The 18,507-nt window shown below is 43.6% G+C and overlaps 1 long non-coding RNA gene across 1 annotated transcript; it reads left to right on the top strand.

The window, feature by feature from the left end:
- The first annotated feature begins 12,044 nt into the window (after positions 1–12,044).
- Positions 12,045–16,092, top strand: LOC135577450 (uncharacterized). The gene is made up of 3 exons (XR_010469249.1): positions 12,045–13,248; positions 14,235–14,293; positions 15,692–16,092. It is a non-coding gene; the product is annotated as an uncharacterized LOC135577450 (long non-coding RNA).
- The last annotated feature ends 2,415 nt before the right edge of the window (positions 16,093–18,507 follow it).

The raw sequence follows: 18,507 nt of genomic DNA, 5'->3' as shown, positions 1-18,507 counted from the left end.
CCCTGTACGATACCATATTACCTCATGTGGTGCAAGCATGTGAGACCAGCTCTTGGCATCCTGGTCAGCCAGCTGAAATGTGATTTCCTGAGCCATCTGCAGGGAGAGGGATGCAGCCCCAGGGCTGCTCCTGTCTCCTCCCTGTTTTGTCTCCTGCCTTAGAGCAAACAAGGAGAAGGGATGCTCCTAGTTTGGGTTTGCTGTTGTTTTCCCGGCACTGTACTATCGCAGAAGAACTAGGGGCAGATAGTTGTTTTTGATCAGAGCAACCGGGATAATTATAAACAGACTGGCAGAAACTGTTTACATATAACCATACAAGTGTTTCAAAGCCATGTAAAAACCGGGAAGGTGGGATTAACCTTTACCCAAAATGAAACTGTTATGTTAGACTGGATGGATTTTGTTTGTGCCAAAGTCCTCCCTGCCTCCGGCTAGCAAATAATATTGCCAGATGGTAAGTGTTTGAAAATTTCTGGTCGTGTTTGTAAAAGCTATCATTTCACTGAGTGTGTTGATCAGCCTACAAACCTGAGGTGCCAAAGAGCAGAGGCACGTTCACACCAATGAATACGATCCTCTAGTTACTGCACACCTTGGGCCTCTTTCTCTATAGTGCAATGCACTGAGATATTTGTCACTGTCTAATGTCTGACTCAAAGCCATTTTATGGATTTACTTTCAGGAGAGTACCTACCAGACTGAAAGGGCACTTTCTATATATTGAACCACAGGGTTGGCTGCAAGGATTCTGTGCAAGAGAAAGTGTATGTAACTCAAAGCCCATCCTTGGGAGCAGTGATATATTAGCACATATCATATCCATGGACACAACACAGGAGTGGTTCTCCCAAAAATTTCATAGCACAACAGTATAAAACCATTTTGAAGAGGGAGCTCTGGTTGTCTGTAGAGTGAAATGTCATTTGTTGAATTATCAGGTTACAAAAGTTGTTTAGTACCATGACATGTTTCACTGGCTTACCTTCTAAATACCAGCTTCCAGCCCTGAGCCAGGGGTTCAGCGACATTGCCTTCAGCTGAATGGTGTTAGTGGGATTAAACTTGACCATGTGCATGTAAAAACTTAATAAATTAAAGTCTGATATGCCACAGGCATGCATTCTCCCGTTTTAGGGAGAATGATCGTTATCTTCCTCTCCTTTCATGACTTTAAGGTAGATTATGAGATTCCATGGCAGAAGATTGCAGGGTCCAAGAGGCCTTGGCACAGCAAAGGGCTTTCAAATGAAGTGAAAAGTGCTGCAGGATCTGGCTAGGTCCAAGGAAAAGTAGAAAGACTGTTTCTGAGAAAAGAGAAAAGAGCTGTGTCTCTCTTTAGTCCAGCTTTTCTCATGACTGCTTCTGATGTTCTCCCCAGAGCCCCTCTTTCAGAGGAGGAATCTAGCTCAGAAGTACCAGTGAACCTACCTGTGATGAAGGCAGTCTGCTGAGGGCCAAGAGCGGCCTCTTTTCACCGGAGAGACATGCTTTCCCCATACATGGGCTTGCTGGAGCCACAACAGGGAAAAAAGCATCCCAGCCGACATCTCGTTGAGGAGAGCGCTGGGGCATCACTTCATCCAGCAATATCCTCCACTAATTAAAGCTTCTAGGAGTGCAGAGTAACACAGGAGATTGTGGTAAAGATTTTAGAAGTTGTAAAAAATGCATTAGAGGAGAGGCCTATGCAGGCTGCAGGTCTTGCCTGAGCCACTCTGCACGCCCAGGTCCTGCGTGCACTGCTGGCTGCCAAGAGGCCATTACATGCCCGATTCCCAGCCCACATGCCTAGGAGGAGCATGTATAACTAAACACATGTATATGCATATGTATAAATTGGGCCTATGCTCAGAGTTCTCTTGTAGCAAGGATTGCTACGTTACAACATAAAAACATATAAGTAAGAAGTATTGGAGGTGGCATCCTTGCTGTTTAAAAAGAGCTGCAATTTTGCCCGACATCACTGGCTGAACTTTAGCCTTGGATACAAACTTCCATACAATGATGGTAATGAGTATTTTACAAGTCAGTAGCTCAGAGGATGAAAGTTGCTTCCTTCCTCAGAGAAATGATCCCATGCTACAGTGCTGAATGTGCTAACAAGGATGCTGCTGAACTGCATTCTGTCCTGCTTTTGCAGTTTTTCAATGTATGACTTCATTTTTATTTTACTTTTATTTTTTTCCATGGGTGCAGCAAAGCTGTAAAACACCTTTCCAGCCAGAACTGTGAAGTGTTTTGGCATTTTCTTCCTGCCTCAACCTTGAACAAACCTGGGGTATCTCAGAGCGGCAGCGAGCTGGTAGATCTGTTCTCTCACAAACACAGTGCCAGGCACCAGGCACCAGCTAGATGTGACCCTCACAGCACTCTCTGGATGTGCTAATCTGGCAAGAAGTCTGGGCATTTCACTGGCCCCAGGGGCCTCCAGGCTCCTGGGCGTTGGGGAGGGGAGCAGACAGCCTGTCCATCTTTACCTTGGAACCATCAGCCTTGAAGCTTTTCAGTGAGAAGCACTGGGCACTTAGAAATCCATCTTATGCCTTGGCACAGCATCTTCCATGTCTTTTATTCCAAACATCTGTGAAGACTTTTTTTTTTCTTTTTGACCTGGCCTGCCATGTATTTCTTCTTTGCCATAAATTTTGAATTAAGGACTGTACTTTGCAACAGTGAAATGATTCCTGAGACCTGGCCCCAGCACACAGAAAAGTTCTTCTCGTGAGGTATGCAGGTTGCACCCAGCTGAGTTTGCCACGGGGGTTGTGGCGCAGAAGAGCATTCCTTCCCTTGCTGCTGATGGTTAGATTAAGAGCACAGAGAACTCTCAATACTGCAAAAGGAGCACAGAGAGTGAGCATCTAGAGCATGGTCTGTGGTGGGAGGCTGCTTTCCAGCTGACTCTGGCTTTCCTCTGTTTTCGGTCAAACATTAGGACTTGCTCTTTTTTTAAGTGACTGAGAAACAGCTTTTAGTTCAGAAGGCAATTGCTGATTTTTAACTGCTAACTTTGTTACATCACAATTAAAGGCAGGTGAAAAAGAGAATGTTCCATCCTGGATTTTGTTGCCTTAAAGGAAATATTTTTACTTCAGTTCAATCTGGAGAAGTTTGTACTTGTGTTGTCTTGACCCTGAACAGACTGTCTGCTGTGTTGTTATCCTAGAACCAGGAGGGAATGATGGCATTCACATTGCTCAGTAAGGCTTGGAGAGATGGAGCCCACAATCTTGGGATGGACCCATAATTCAGGCAGAAGTGCAGTGCCCCATGGCTGGAAACTGCTACCAACAGAGAAAGAGAGTAGCGATAACCGTGTTGGAGTTAAGCTGTAAAAAAAGAACTTGGAAAAGCAAGAATGTTGTAGAGAACTGGAGAATATCCCGGGGGAATGAAGTCTAAGTCAGAAGGCTCTTCAAATGAAATACAGATGAAAAATGAGGTTATCTGACAATCTGCGGGAAATAAGAATTGAAACACACAGTGCTTGAACTTACATACAGGTTGGGGCAAAGTATGTGTATGCAAAGAATATGCTACATTCAATCCAACTTTTCCAGCAGTATGCACTTGAACAAAAGTATTTGCTGGAAGAGAGGCCAGAATGGAGGCTATCTGCATTTTCTGATGCAGACAGAACAATTCAGGACAATGCTCAAATCAAAATAAACTCTCAGAAACATACCACAACAATAACTGCAAGCACACGAGAAAAATTGCTTCAGTCTTCTGCCTGAGAGAGAAAGCAGTGAGTGTGGTGAGGCTGCAAAACTAGAAATATCTACTTGATAGCAATCTTATCTGCTCAAGTTTCTCCTGCACCTTGCAGCTGTTTTGGCACAGCTAAGATATCTCCTGATGTACTGAGTTCACAGTAAGATCACCCTTGGCAAGCAGCGGCATGTTCAGACACGTCAATTGAGCTGTGGTGCTCTGCATGATAGGGGAGCCTGGGGGTGGGATCCTGGAGCCAGGACCACCAGGGGAGACTGGCCTCCTTGCACACAGAGCTCCTGCTTATGTGGGAATGTATTCGACACAGACCTGAAAAAGTCTGCGTTTGTTTGATTATGGCTTTGTATCTGCAGGGGACATTGCAAGAAAGCTGGATCACCTTGAGAAGCAGGTATTAAAAAAGGATCTATCAACATCAGCCCTTGTAATGAGGCCAGTAGCAGTTCACACAGGATTTCCTGTCAGAAATTAAATCCTAATGAAGTTTAATCCTGTATTTGTCTTCAAATATTTTCTATTTTTCATATTCCTTATTGGTGTATTGTGCAGAAAGATACTTACGTGTAATGAAACTGGGGATGATTGCATTCATTTTTTTTTCCAATTGGTTGACTTCTTTCTTGCTGTTACAGTTGCTAACAGGAAGGTTTCATTGCATCATGAATCACAACAGGCTGCTAGAAAATTTGTGTGCTTTTGGATTTCATCCTGGATTCTCTGGGAGCACTTAGCACAGCTGTGCAACCAGAAGAGCGTCTACAGGTCAGGAAAGAATGTTGTCTTCATGAGCTGCCTGCAGCAGTCTGTCTGTGAGCATGATTTGGAGAAAGCTGTGGCCCTTGCCTGTACAAAAATCCCAACAGATGTGAGCACTCCAGAAAAGATTCTCAACTGGAGTGATATGCTGGGTGAGATTCAATGTACTTGCTGTTGTTAAGAAGTCTCCACACATTTCCTTTTCAGTAACTCTCATGGCCTTCTTTTCTAGACATGGCAACTTATCCTCACTAGCATCATCATGGGTTAAAATAACAATGACAATACTTGCAAATTTATCCAACTTGAAGAAAAATGATCACAAGCATCTTTTTCACACAGCAATATGTAGCTGAAACTGTTATTTCTGTTTAGAAGCCCTTCTGCCGTGGTGTACCTCCCCTTTATCGTGCATTGATTACTTGAATGTAACATCACTTATAGTACATCAATAACACAGAAGCACAGCAGCAATCCCTATCAGAATTGTTCTTCAGCCAGGACATTTCTGGAATTGGATCCTCCTAAGCTTTCAACAGAAATGACTGGCTGCAAACTCACTTCTGAGAAGCCAGAGTATGAAAAGGAAAGTTTCTTTTTTCTTTAGCTCTTCACTTCCCTGTCCTTTCTCTGTTCTGTATCATGCAGGTGCTACAGACGTTTTACAAGTACGTGGCAAGATATATGTTTTTTGGAACAGTATTTATTCTCAATAAGTTTGTACATCATGATATCTGTCGAAGTTGTTTTCCACACTTTACAGTGAGATGGCACTTAGAAAGGTGCTGCTTCAAAGATCAGTTCGTGTAGGTCAATATGCTTGGACAGAAAGGGCAAAGGAAAACAAAGAAAGGAGCTGGGAGCTTCTGGTGATATTTCTAATACCTGACAAATAGGATTGTTTAACTGACAGTTTAAATGAATGGTTAAGAGAAAATGCTTCTGTTAGTGTAATATGGACCTTGTCCCTCCTGGGAAGTAGCTGCATAAGGTGGGAAGTAAAATGAGAAGGATTGTGTGGAAAAATAAATTTGATAACTTCTACAGATACAAGTTTCCACACATTACAAGTCAAGAAAAAAAGGAAAAAAGCCATATTTATAACCACCTCCTGCATGATATTCCAGGCACATTCTTACAGCTAACCATTCCTAGGCCTAATAATAAATGCCCCTGGACTTGTGATGAACTGCTTTAATATTTAACTTACCTTCACTCCCATTTTACTGGTTTGTTTTAAAGCTCTGCACAAAGTAAGCATGCTCACACAGCACTGAAAAGAAATATAGTGCAAAATCTTAATCATTTGACAGTATGAAGGAGTTCATAATGCTAACGTGTAATGTCTGTATTTAATCTTCTGTATGAAATCTGACCTTCTCACAAATCCGTGCTTAGAAGGAAATTCTGAGCCCTGTCAGTGGCAAAACTCACAATGACCTCAACATTTATGTATGATGGAAATAATTTAATCAGAGCAAAGCAGACTGAATTTTCCATGTAAGCATATTTTATGCAATGATTATTTTATTCATTGATTGTATGATGCAATGACATTTAAATATTTTCAATTTATTTGGTCCTTGTCAACATAACTATTCAGTGGAAAACCTGTGGGAGATAATTCTAGCCTTCAGGGTGGTGATTTTTTTGAAAATTAAACTTTAAACTATTGTGCAAGTCCAGCATACAGATGTTAATTTTGAGCTAGTTGCAATGGATACACACACACTACTTTGTCCCTCTTTGCTGCTTGCAGATTGCTTGTAAACACATTGAGAAGCCTTTCAGTTTCACTCCTATTCTAAACCAGACATAAATTCTGACAATAAATTGGTTTCGGGCCACAAATTATTTATAAATACTCACAGATACACGGGTGAGCATGTCACAGGATGTTCTTTCACCTAAATGAAGGATTTGGATTTGTCCTTCTTTATACCCAGCTTCATTTAGGTCATGTGCCACATGATATTTGTACCTTCTTCTGTACAATATGAGCTCTTGGCTAGCAGAACCTAAACCTGATGGTGATAAATTTGAAAGGTTGTAGGTTAAGTCAACAATTCACTGATGGGATTTTAGAGATCTCATAGAAAAGTCTTATAGAAAAGCCTTTGTAAAAAATGGCAAGGAAATCTTTAGGAAGAAAAACTGATTTGCTGCTCCCCCTGTTCATTGTGCTGAAATACATATCCTCATGTGCAGAAAGTATCTATGATATAAAGAGATTAAAGCTAGCTGGGAATAGGAAGAAGATAATCACAGAAAAAGCAGACTGTACTTTATGTAGCACCCCTGTTTATGAGTAAAATATGGCTTACTCATTTTTTATTCCTGTTCTCCTCTATGAGGGTGTCCAGGGTAGCTATCCAAACATTTGGAAGCTGTGGAAAGAAAGCACTTCCCTGCTGTTCCTTTCAGTCTTCTTTCAGTGCCAAAACGCTGGTTCTGTGGAGGTGTTCTGTCCCCCGCAAGGGCACTGGTCCGGTCTGGTCTGTTCCCGTAACCCAAACCTCCTGGTCACCTCTCTGCATGCTTGTTACTGTGAGTGTCTTTGTCATTGTTTACATCCATTTCATGTAGCTGAAAATGAGCCTTTGCTTCAGCTAGGGTATTTAGACACGGTGAAATGACAAACAGTGTTCAAGTCTTTCAAACACAGGAAACCAGGGCACCAGGAGGAGTGTTTAATAGGATTTAACAGGAAACAGCCTCCTTGGAAAGAGAGGTTTATTTACAAACACATCAAACAAGAGGGACTCTAAGCCCCAGGGGGCAGAGGAAGGGTGCCTTTTGTTCCATAAACATCCATTTCAACATCCCATGTCAGACCTCCGGCCAGGCTGGGGGTGAGCGAAGCTGTCTGGCAGGTCCCCTTAGGGTGGCTGACTTGTGGCGGGTTTGGTGATGATGCTGCTCCTGCCAGGGTGATGCTGAGGGCTCACACCCAGCACTTTCCTCATGGTATAACCCATCCGCTTTTTTTGTTTTGCGTTTCCTTTGTGTTTTCTTGCTGTTGTTTCCTCAGGTGTTGACAGCAGCCAGGCCCAGGTCACAGAGGTGACGCAAGAGAAGTGCTGAGCCAGGCAGAGTTTTGCCCCAGCCTCCTCTGCCCTCCTCTCCCAGCCTTTAGCTTTGCTGGGAGTGGTGCTCGGAGTCTCCTAACACACTGAAAAATCCCTTTCCACGGTCTCTTTGGCTGTGCATCAGTTGGAGTACCTGTTTACTTGACTCTTTGGGGCAATTGCTAAATGTGGGCATTTCTCAACCAGCTGTGAGAGCCACAGCTATTCCTGTAAGAGGCAATGGCTCCTGGCTCAACATCTATCCTTGCAAACCTCAACTTCTTCCCAGCCCATGGCTGCATGGGGAGTTTTGCCTGGGCGAGGGCTGAATAATGACTCCACAGTTCAGGCCTGCATGCGATATTCATCAGGCTGTGACAGCATGGGTTTGCAAGTGTTTTGACCATCTTCCAAGAGGCTTTCAGCGTAACATAATCTGGTAATGAATTTCACATAGAGGTGCAAAGGATGCAAATAAGCAACTCCCCACCTACCGCTACAATCTATATTCATTAGAGGGACAGATTGCTCAGTGTACACACAATCAGAGCAAAAAGGTAAAAGGCAAACAGGCAGGAAAGAAATTAATGCAAGTAAAATTATTCTGCATTTTTCTCATTTAAAGAACAGTCAAAATAGCAGTGTTGATCAGTAGTCTGCTTTTTTAATTTCTCACTAATTACTTTTTCTAAGTGGAGAAACTGCTTGGAATTATGGTGTGTAGAAAATGGGGACATTTCAAAGCTGCACGTCAGGTGAAGAGGGGGTAAGATGGGCTGTGATTCTCATTCCTGCTGTGTGCTGCCTGCAGGATCAACTGCCCAGTTCCCACGGGGGACCCTGAGAGAGGACCTGCGATCCTGCAGCTGCCCCAAGGGCAGGGATCCACACTGTCTGCTGGTGATGGTGTGATGCTCCTGGGTCGGTCTACCGCTGGACTGTAACTTGGCCTCCAGGTGTGAATTGAGATCAGGTATCACATCCACTAACATGACTCTCACAGGAGTGGTTTTCACTGAAGACCCATAATTTCTGGGAGCAATTTTTATTTTGCAGGTGAAAAATGTGAAGGCTTTTTCACCAGATGGGAGGATCATAGGAGGACAGGGTGAGGATTTGTGATGAGGCTCAAAATGACAGACACATGGATGTTGCATATTCAAATGAAAAAGCTTTTAAAGGAATCAGTGAAAACGCCCCCACACATAGATTTGTACAATCTGGTCAACAAGACTGACCTGATCTGGTGCTTTCAGCCATTATCTGCCATGGGATTAATGGGTGATTGAACTATCATCATCCTGCCAAGACTAGTGAAGTATCGTTGTCAGGAGCTAGCAGCCATCTGTTCAGCAGTGATGTAGTAAAAAAGCATAAAGAGATTAAAATAAGGGAAAGCAAAATAAAAACACTGCTCTTGGCTACATCATATTTTGAACTTAAAACATCTAAAGGCTTATGATTTTCATAGGAACATTTTTCACAGACTATTTTAAAAGACAGTGGCATGACTAACCCTAATGAGGATTTCAGAAAAGGCACTTTCTTTAGTCAATATATAATCTATATGAAGAAATAATAGTCAAAACATAGCCGCATCCTTTCAACATTTTAGGATTTTGTAATAATGTGGAATTGTCTGTATTTTTGCCTCTCAAAAAAAATGTTTCTGGTCGTGGCTGTGCTCAGACATATTAATAACTACTCAAACATCACTCTTAGGCACTCAGAAGAGATGCTTAATGGCTTCCCAAAGACTAAACCCATTGTGAAGCAGCTTTACCCACCCCAGCCCAACTCAAGATATTTAACCAAAATTTCAAGCATATGATTTAAAATATGCCCTTGTAAGGGAGACACTTATAATGACATGTTGCTCATGAAATGGACGTACTATCTGAGGTAGAACTTGTTTTGGTCCTTTCAGGTGAGTGAACTCACCTGAACTTGCAGGATCAAAACAGAGGCCACAGTACCTTCAAATAAATATTATTTACATCTGAAGAGCAATATTCAGGAATGTCAGCAGTTTTAACTGACAATTAGGAAGGCACTGCCAAGCCCGGATAACATATCAGTTATTAGTAGAGGAGTCAGATGGTGCTAATCTCTTCACCAGCTAGTCAGCACTTTCAAACAGCCCGTGGAGATGGCAGATGCTGTTTACTTAGCACAGATGTCTCATCTACTCTTTCAGCGATGCCGGGAACAGTCAGTGGTCAAGAAGCCATATTGGTCCCTCTGATTAAGAGAGTGTTCAAGGATCCCTTGTTTCACAGCATGCTTTTCTGTCTTTGTTTATGTTGTCTTTGTGAAGTAGCATCATTCTGGATGTCTAGCAGATACCTTCTTCTTTATTCACTTGGAAGATTTATTTAAAAAAAAAAAATCCCCAAATACCTTTCTCACTGTCTTCTTTGGTGAAGAAAATGTTGCAATAATGTGGTTGGGATAGAGCAACCTCACCAGATCTGTACAACACGGTGAGTCTACACCCAGAGCACCCTCAGCAGAGCTGCCCATGCCTTTAGGTGTCACTGCCGAGGAAAAGGACAGGGGCATGGGGAAGATGCTGCATGGAGGGACGTCCTGGGCAGCATCCGGTCAGCTCTTTGCAGATCCAGCCATTGTTTGCATCTGGAAATTAATTCAGGTAGCTAGACCCAGGGCTTCTTGGCACAGAGGCACCAAGACCTTCGGGAGGCAGGGGGTGAGAGCAAGGCTGGGTGAGCACACGCAGCAGCAGTGTGGTCCTGCGGGACTCCTTCATCAGAGACTGTGCATACCTCCACCTCAGCACAGTCTGAGCGCCAGCAGGATGGTGTTATCTGCCACATTGATTCTGTTGTCTCTTCTCACCATGTTGGCCTCTTTATAACCAAGGATGACTTGATTTTTTCTGGACTTTTGGGACAATGTTTCCTGGACCAGCAAGGCAAAGTCAGTTTCTGCCCATGAGGCTTCTCTTGAAGTCAGCATTGCACCAGCCTCCAGTGTGAGGCAGCGCGGGGATATGTGCACACACCACCCTGCGCCCTGCACAGGAGCCAGGCGTGGGTCTGCCAGGAGTGAGGAGGCACGTCTGCATGTGGGGAGCTGAAGAAAAGCATTTTCTTTGAGGAAACAACAAAACCAGAAACTTTAACAGAATTGTTGCTTTATGTAAGTGCAAGTTGACAAGCCAGTGGCCAAGAAAAGTCTTCTCATCTCCTTCCACTCCCTGAACAGTTGGTCCCAGTGCCAAAGCTGGGCAGGGGTTGACAGGCTAATCTCCTTGCTTGAGAACCCCCGAGTTTATTTCCTTGCGTGTAACTCTGCTGCAGCACCAGATTACGGACGGAGTCCTTGCACTGCACGTTTACTGGCCCTCGTTGCTTAGAAGCAAAATAATTTATTCTAATTCTTGACCATCTCTGGCATGAAATTTGATGCTTGGGTTTAATTCCCACTTGTGTATGCTGTTCCACTACCAAGACCGCTACCTACTCTGTCAGACACAGGGCTGAAGTGACATAGGGGCTCTCCAAAGGGGATAAGTATGTCACCAAAGCTGTCTCAAGAAAACTTGTCAACATTCTGACAACACTTAGCAGGACTGAAGCTGCTTCAATTACTTCCACCAGTTTTGAATCCTTGATTTCTTTATCTGTAGTACAGCTAAAGCAATTTAAATAAATTTCTTCTGTTACAAACACACATTTTCATTCTTCAACTCCCTTTATTTCACTTGGAGATTTGAATCAGCCGCTTGAGAGTGCTCAGAGACATGATGGGTCAAGTACAACACAGTATCTCACAGTCTGCAAACCTTTATTCTGACCAGCAAGCCACCTATTTCCTCTGGTGCCGGGCACTGCAGAGTCCCTCCAAGACTGGTTTGGGGTGACACAGCTTACAGGCCTAAGGGCTGCGAGTGGAGAAGGACACCCAGCACAATCTGTTTGGCTTGGAGCTAATGGAATTTGCAAAAGGCCATAAATGCATGCCTGTTGGTCCCCAGAGCAGCTTTGCTCAGCATTACTCTGTTTCAGAGCTCTTTCAGCTGAATTGAGCAGCTTTGGATTAGAGACGACAATGAAGCCTTACAAGCTACGGACTTCAGCAGTGTCAAATGCATGTACATTTAATTAAAAGTAATAACTGCTGCAAGCTTACTCATAAGAACGCACAATATTCAATAATACATTATCTTCCAAATATTCCCTGTGCATTTGTTACTCTTGTTTTAACAAAGGGGTCCCTTAGTATTTTAAACTCAAGAATAAATTTATTGGAATGCATGTTTAAGGTCTGTATCAGCTGTCCTTTTATTGAAACTGTATAAGCTCATGTACATGAAAGGTATTACTAATTTTCCTATCCAAAACCAGAAAAAAACCCAGTCTCCAGGCATAGGGTAGTTAATGGATCCAGATAGTAGCTGAGGCAAAGTTTCTTGTGGTGCCTGTGTGGAAAGTAATGTATATGTGTCACATTAAAAAATGTTCTTTGTCCAAAAAAGGGTTTATCCCTTTGAGATGGAAGGCTAGACAGGCATAAATTGTTGCAGTGACCTTTTGGCCCATGATATTACTGAATTATGTTGGAGTGGAGGTGGATTTAAGGATTTGGTAAATGGCAAACCCCTCTGACCTTAATTACTCTAATGCCTTCTTTAATCCCATCAGAGCTATGCAAATGAAATGGACTTCCTGCATTTAGAATAAAGATTGCTCGGTCAGTTTTAAGCTGCAACCAGGGCACATGATATTAAAAATGTAGCAGGGAGACATTCAGGCTGCCTGTCAGGCAGCCCTGCATGGGAGTGACAGGGCGCTGTGCTGTGGACACTCAGGTGGCTGGATGCAGGACTGGCAGCACCTCGCTGCTTCGTTGCCCCAGCCCAGGGAGCTCACAGGGCTGATTCACCCCGAGAAGCTGCTGGAGCAGGAACTTGAGCTCTGACTGCTGTAACCTATTCCCACATAAAAATCCAGGGCTAACCTACAAGCTACTAATGTGAAGAGTGTATACATACATACACATCTGTACATACCTGTATGTGTATGCATACATGTAAGGCTAAGGCTATGAAGAGCTGAGGGTGTTTGTAGCTACCAAGAAGTCTAAGCAGGAATATTAATATTGCTCATCTTAGGATCTAAATGCGTCATCTTATACATGTCATTTTTTTATCTCTTCCCCTACCAATACATATTCACTCGAAAGTTTATATGCAATTATTCTGAGGTATTGGGCCACTGCAAACGTTTCAGTGGATGCCCAGAGATTCATATGTCCCTCATTTTTCTTTGAGTACCATCCAGGAGGTAGAACCCTGCGCTCAGCCATGCAGGGTGCTGGTGCTGACCCAGCTGTCCATGTAAACATGTACTTAACACCCAGCAGGTACCTAATCCTGCTAACATCAGGATCGATGTCACCAAGGGACAGATATGCTTGTGCCAGCATCAGGAAGGGCTTTGGCCGTCCCCGTGCCCTGACATTTCTCCTGTGACAAATGAGAGCGATGGACCTGTGGGCTCTTGCCAGACACCTGCCCCATGCTTGGGATCCTCAGGACATCAGCCTGATGTGCATGTTCTTGTTTTTTAATGGCACTGCATCTGTTTTCTTACAGTGAGAGCTGGTGCGTCCCTGAGGTTCACTGTCAGGCAGCCATGCATCCCCATTTTTGGGGCTGGAGGTAAGATATGCCACTCTCCCACTTCAGTCCCCATGCCCTTGGAAAGGGAAACATGGAAGCAGGTGAATGGCAGCAGCATCACTCTCAGCACCCTGGGAAGGTTTACTTCATCACAGGAGGTTGTTTGTAGAGCAGTAAATATCTCACCTGCAGGCCAAGCACTTCTGTTTTACAGGCACCATTTGTGCTTTTGACATGCATCACAAAAAATGCAATTATGAAGAGCTTAACAAATGGGATATAACCTGCAATTTATTCCATTTTTAGCTGCTCTTCATGCCTGTAGCTTCACTGAATGTATTTGCTATTCCAAATCTGTTACCAAAGAAATCAGATCCTACAAAAAATTATCGACCTGATGATTGCAAACTGTTTTTTTCAAGCATTTGACATTCAAAGTATATTAGTAATACTTAACAAGACATAAAGTAATGCATAAAAATATTCCTGCTGTCTTGCTGTATAACTCCTAAAATAAGATTTTGGCTCCAAGCAGGTATAATTATAAGTTTATAATTAACTTCAGTAAAACTTCTGTCAAGATTAATTCAAATGCACTTCTCTTTGATAATGTACTGCCAGCATTTACTGGAACTTTTCTAGGAGGTGAGTTCAAAAAAGGCTTGAATGCAGATGACACTAATTTGACTCTATCGAGGCTAATTTTTGCAAGACGTTTCAAGTATTACTTCAGTTCTAAGATCATGTTTAGCTTTGAGAAGGACAGCAAAGAAAACCTGGGCAATGAACTATCTACTGAGCCTGACATGTGTTGTGTTTGAAGAAACCTAGTGTACCAAACTAAACAAAATGAAATTAAACAAAATAAAATAATAAAACAAAGTTGGCAGTGTTGACTACAGTTGGGCAAATGAGACCAAGTAACCTAACAGCAGCACATACAGAGCTTTGCTACACTTCACAGCAGGTATATAACAGCTGGATAAAGGTTCTACTCTTCTGAAAAATACTATTTTTTTCAATAGATGATACTTGAGATAATTCAGTGGAAGCTCTGGAAGAAGTGACAAATCTTGGATTTGAGGTATGATACTTTGATCATACTAATTGAGGATGGCCAAATAGCTCCAAAGAAAGGGTTAGCAGTCCATGGCATGTGGCTGCTGGGCTACGGCACTGTATAGGAAAACAAGAAGCATATGTTACTCTGTCAAATTATGCTTCACCTTCAAGAAATGTTGACCTCACTGAGACGCCATTGAAAAAACAGACAATGTAGAGCATCTGCATCTGCAGAAAAGCTGAGGAGCGGCTTAAAGACGCTAGGGTTCTTTCTCCCTCACTTCAGCATCCTGTTTGACGCACCAGGTAGAGATGCAATGGTGAAACCGAGCATTAAACTGATAACACTAATCAGTGGTGTCTGAAGCAGTTTGCTTCTGGCAGAGCATGAGAGCCTGGAGGTGTCATTTGGAGAATAAATCTGGTCAGACATACCTGGTTTGCCTGGATCAGGCAAAGAGATGAGAGAGCTCAGACACCAGCACAGCTGGACTCCTCCAGTCACTTCCATTGCCAAAAATGGTCCTGTCTGGGTGGCTTCGTCATGTGTGGTGGGATTATGGACATCCCTGGGGAAACTCCAGTCACAGCCACATGCACAGTGGGAAGGTCAAGCATGCTGCGCTGGGCACCAGGGCTGTGCCAGCCTCAGCCATCCAGGACAAGCAGAGGTCTGCCCAACCTTGGTCCAGGCTCCCTTTGTGGTTTGTTGTGGGGAACATTTTTCTATGTAGCTGCAAATACAGTGCCCTGTTTTGTCTGTCACACCCAGTCAAAACATTTATTCCTATCGCCATCACACTGCACTGTGCATTGGGTTGGAGCATCGTGGCATCTCCTTGTGCAGAGCTGGCTGCACCTTGGACTGAGAGGAGGGAGAAATCTGCTGAGCACCAGCAGTTTGCTCTCACTGTTGATGCTGGGACAGAAGTCAGCTTTACATCAGTCCAGATGGTGAGTGGAACAGGATGTGATTGTCAGGATGCTTCAAATCAGGTAAAAGTAAGAACCGAGTTCAGATAATTCAGAAAAGGCTTATACACTCTATACCAGGTGTTTCAAAAAGATGGACCCCACCTGAAATCACTTTTGCTTTGAAAATGGGTCCATCTTTTTAAAACAGCCTGTATTTACCCACTCCAAGATGCAGAGAGATCAAGTGAAGGGATGTGCTTCACATCGGCTTATCAAGGATAAGACAGCAAAGAGTTATTGACTCATCCTGCTATCCAGATGTGCTGGTAGGGCAGCTGGTGCAGGAGCAGGTTGTCAATGGAGATGTTCAATGCTTTCTTACATGAGAGTTTCAGTAGAAATACAGCAAGAAATTAATGCAAACAGAGAAGTCTGGGGTCAGGGTGTATGTCTGGATCAGCCTTGCTCTGCTGTGCTCCCTGAGAATGACTTCTTGGCCATGCAGGACTGGGACACACGCTGTGGACATGCTTTTCCTCCAAGGAAGAGGCAGCAGGAGCTCCTGCTGGGAGTTCCAGCACAGGCACAGATGCACACAGGATGTCTGCGTGCATGCTAAGAAGTGGAAAACAGAACCAGTGCTTCACTCACTGTCACTGCCGGTTTTCTTCATATCATGGCAGAGAGAGGTGCAAAGTAAGGTAAGAAAATGCCAAGAAGTGCCCGTGAACCTGGCCACACAGGGCAGTGCAAGGGCTATGGGAGTTTCCTGCCTCTGCAGAGCAGCTGCCTGCTGCTGACAGTTCTGCCTGGCACGTCTGTGTCCCCCAGAGAGGAAGCCTGTGTGCAGCTGCAATGCAAAGCCCGTGGGTTGCAAACGGCCATGCCCAGCCCAGCCTCATTGCTAGCCAGGGGTGTTCTCAGAGCTTAATGACTCTTTGTCTCAGGTCACACCAGCTATTCCTTGTGACTATGCTCAGACCAGAGTCTTGAGGCCGATTTGCCTTAGCAGCCTCTAGATGTTAACAGGTTTTTGCCTGGTTCAGCAGCTCTGGCCCCTGTCACAGCAGCCCGCTGGCCTGGTGCCCTTTGTGAGCCCCTGTGCCAAGCCCAGACCTCTGAAGGGCACTGGCCGCACAGAAATGTGATCCCAAACCTGCCCTCTTGCCCACACCCCTGAGCAGCAGGGGCTGGCTGATGAAGAAATCACAGACTGTGCAAAGAAGTCACCTGAGGTGTTTCATTTTGCATGCAGGTGGCACCTGAGAGGCACTAAAAACCCAGCAGAACCCCATGCACCCCTTCACCAGTTCGCTTTTCACCCCAAGAAGTAATAGCTGTGTGGGAAGGCAATGAAGCTGCTACATTTACTCACTTTCTCCTTCCTGTTTGGTCTTGCCTTTGCTCCACGTCTCAGCAGATTTTGTCTTTTATAACTTCTAGCCTCCTCTGACAGGTCAGCCTCAACATCTACCCATCAGATAATCAAGGGCTCCCTTCCGTCTGTCTTTTGCTAGGTTAGCCATCAAGAGGCCAGACTAGAAAAACACTTTCTTACCTAGATGGCAGCAATTTCTTTGTTCTGCTTGGAAAAAAAAATGTTTATTTGTTAATTGTTTTTAATACCTTGCTGATTCAGAGGCAGACTTTCAGGTGCTGGTTGTCTTTTCCTTCCTGCAGATGAATAAGGCAGTGTGTGCTACCACATGAAACATCAGAAAAAAAGCAAACATGCAAACTCTTAGAGTGAAAACAAGTTTGCAAGCTGTATATATACCAAGTGGCAGCCGATTTTCAGAAAACCAAAACCAAAGTCCTAATACTAGATAAATATCTAGCATATTTAAATGCTCATTCAGCTCATTTCCAATAAGACCACAGCTGAAGTGACGGATGACTCAACACTAGTGACAGCGACGACATCTGGCCTAAAGGTCTCTGAGTGTGACAAAATGCAGAAGAACTGTGAACCCACGTTTTTCCAATGCTATTACGAGTGGTTCAGTAAACTCATCTGTTAACTTCTGTAAGACTCTGTTCAGAACATACATATATAATCTGTATTTATAGGCTTAAATTTGCATATAGATTTAGATTCTTCAAGCTTTTCTCCTCAGCTATTTTAAATTTAAATTTTAAATGTCTTTTCCCCTGTTAACTCCACAGAAGTCAAAGCCTGTTGCCTTGGAAAGTCAATTGTTTAGTGTGTGTCTCTAGGCATGCATCAGTGATCTCAAGTACCTTTGAAAATCCTCTGAGAGCCTAGCTGACTTTCAAACTGACTTTTGTCTTTCTGTTTCCTGCCTCTAGTCCTTTAAGAGCCCATGTGAAGTAGCTGCCTGACTCAGTCACCACAACAGCTGGAATATTGTAGCCTGAGAGGACAGTGATCAATGCTGACACCCTCTGTCTATTACTGAGGGCTGCTGAAGCATGGTTTCTTCTCTGCCCAGCAGAGAGAAGCAGTTACTGCTTCCAAGCAAGGGTACAGGTTAGAACCGAAGGTTTTGCTAGAAATAAATTTCCTAGAATAAAGTGTCGCATCAATTTTTAAAATTCTTGTTATTCCTAAGCCTGCATCTTGTCTTTCCTTGTATCAATGATGGAGCACCATCACAGAGCGAGGAGCTACTGCTTGACTTCTTATTTATCAATTGGCACCAAAAACAGGTCTCCTAAAAACAGCTCATGGCCCTTTTGTAAATTGTATCTATTCCCTGGCTGTTTCAAATGGATGAGCCAGTTGTTCTGCGAAAGTCTGCGTGGAGTCTGGAGACTCCACTGACCATAGTGACATAGCAGCAACCACAGCTCTGCTTGCATCGGCAAGTTTCTCCCACCATCTGAGTTTGTGCACTTAGTCCCTCTATCCTTCTTTTCTTCATTAACTTATTTTGGGGAGATAGTGGGAGAATTTAACCCTGGGAAAAATGTGTATTCTTGAGAATATTTTAAGCCTTGCTCCTTAGAGAATGGCCTACCAGGATGAAGTATTGCTTTATTAGACTAATGATGATCTTAGCAGTAATCCTCTGGTTCTGTGTTAACCTGACAGAGGAAAAACTTGCAGAAATGTCCCACCTAAATAGCGTGTCTGTGCCTGTCTGTAAAGGCTGTCTGTTTAGAGAAGGCGGATGTCACATAGCCCATGAAAAAATAACTTTCTATAAAAGCACTGGTTGCATAGCTGTTAACAAAGTGATGGAGGCCACTGATAATGAGAACTCATGAAGCTGGTAGGTTCAGCTAGGTTATACAATGATCTGTTTTTAGAGTATTTATTTTTATTTTTTCTTGAAAGGAGTTAACAGGAATCTATAT

The sequence above is a fragment of the Columba livia genome, chromosome Z (genome assembly GCF_036013475.1).
Source record: "Columba livia isolate bColLiv1 breed racing homer chromosome Z, bColLiv1.pat.W.v2, whole genome shotgun sequence".
Taxonomy (NCBI): Eukaryota; Metazoa; Chordata; class Aves; order Columbiformes; family Columbidae; genus Columba; species Columba livia.
This window is presented reverse-complemented; position numbering and strand designations above follow the sequence as displayed.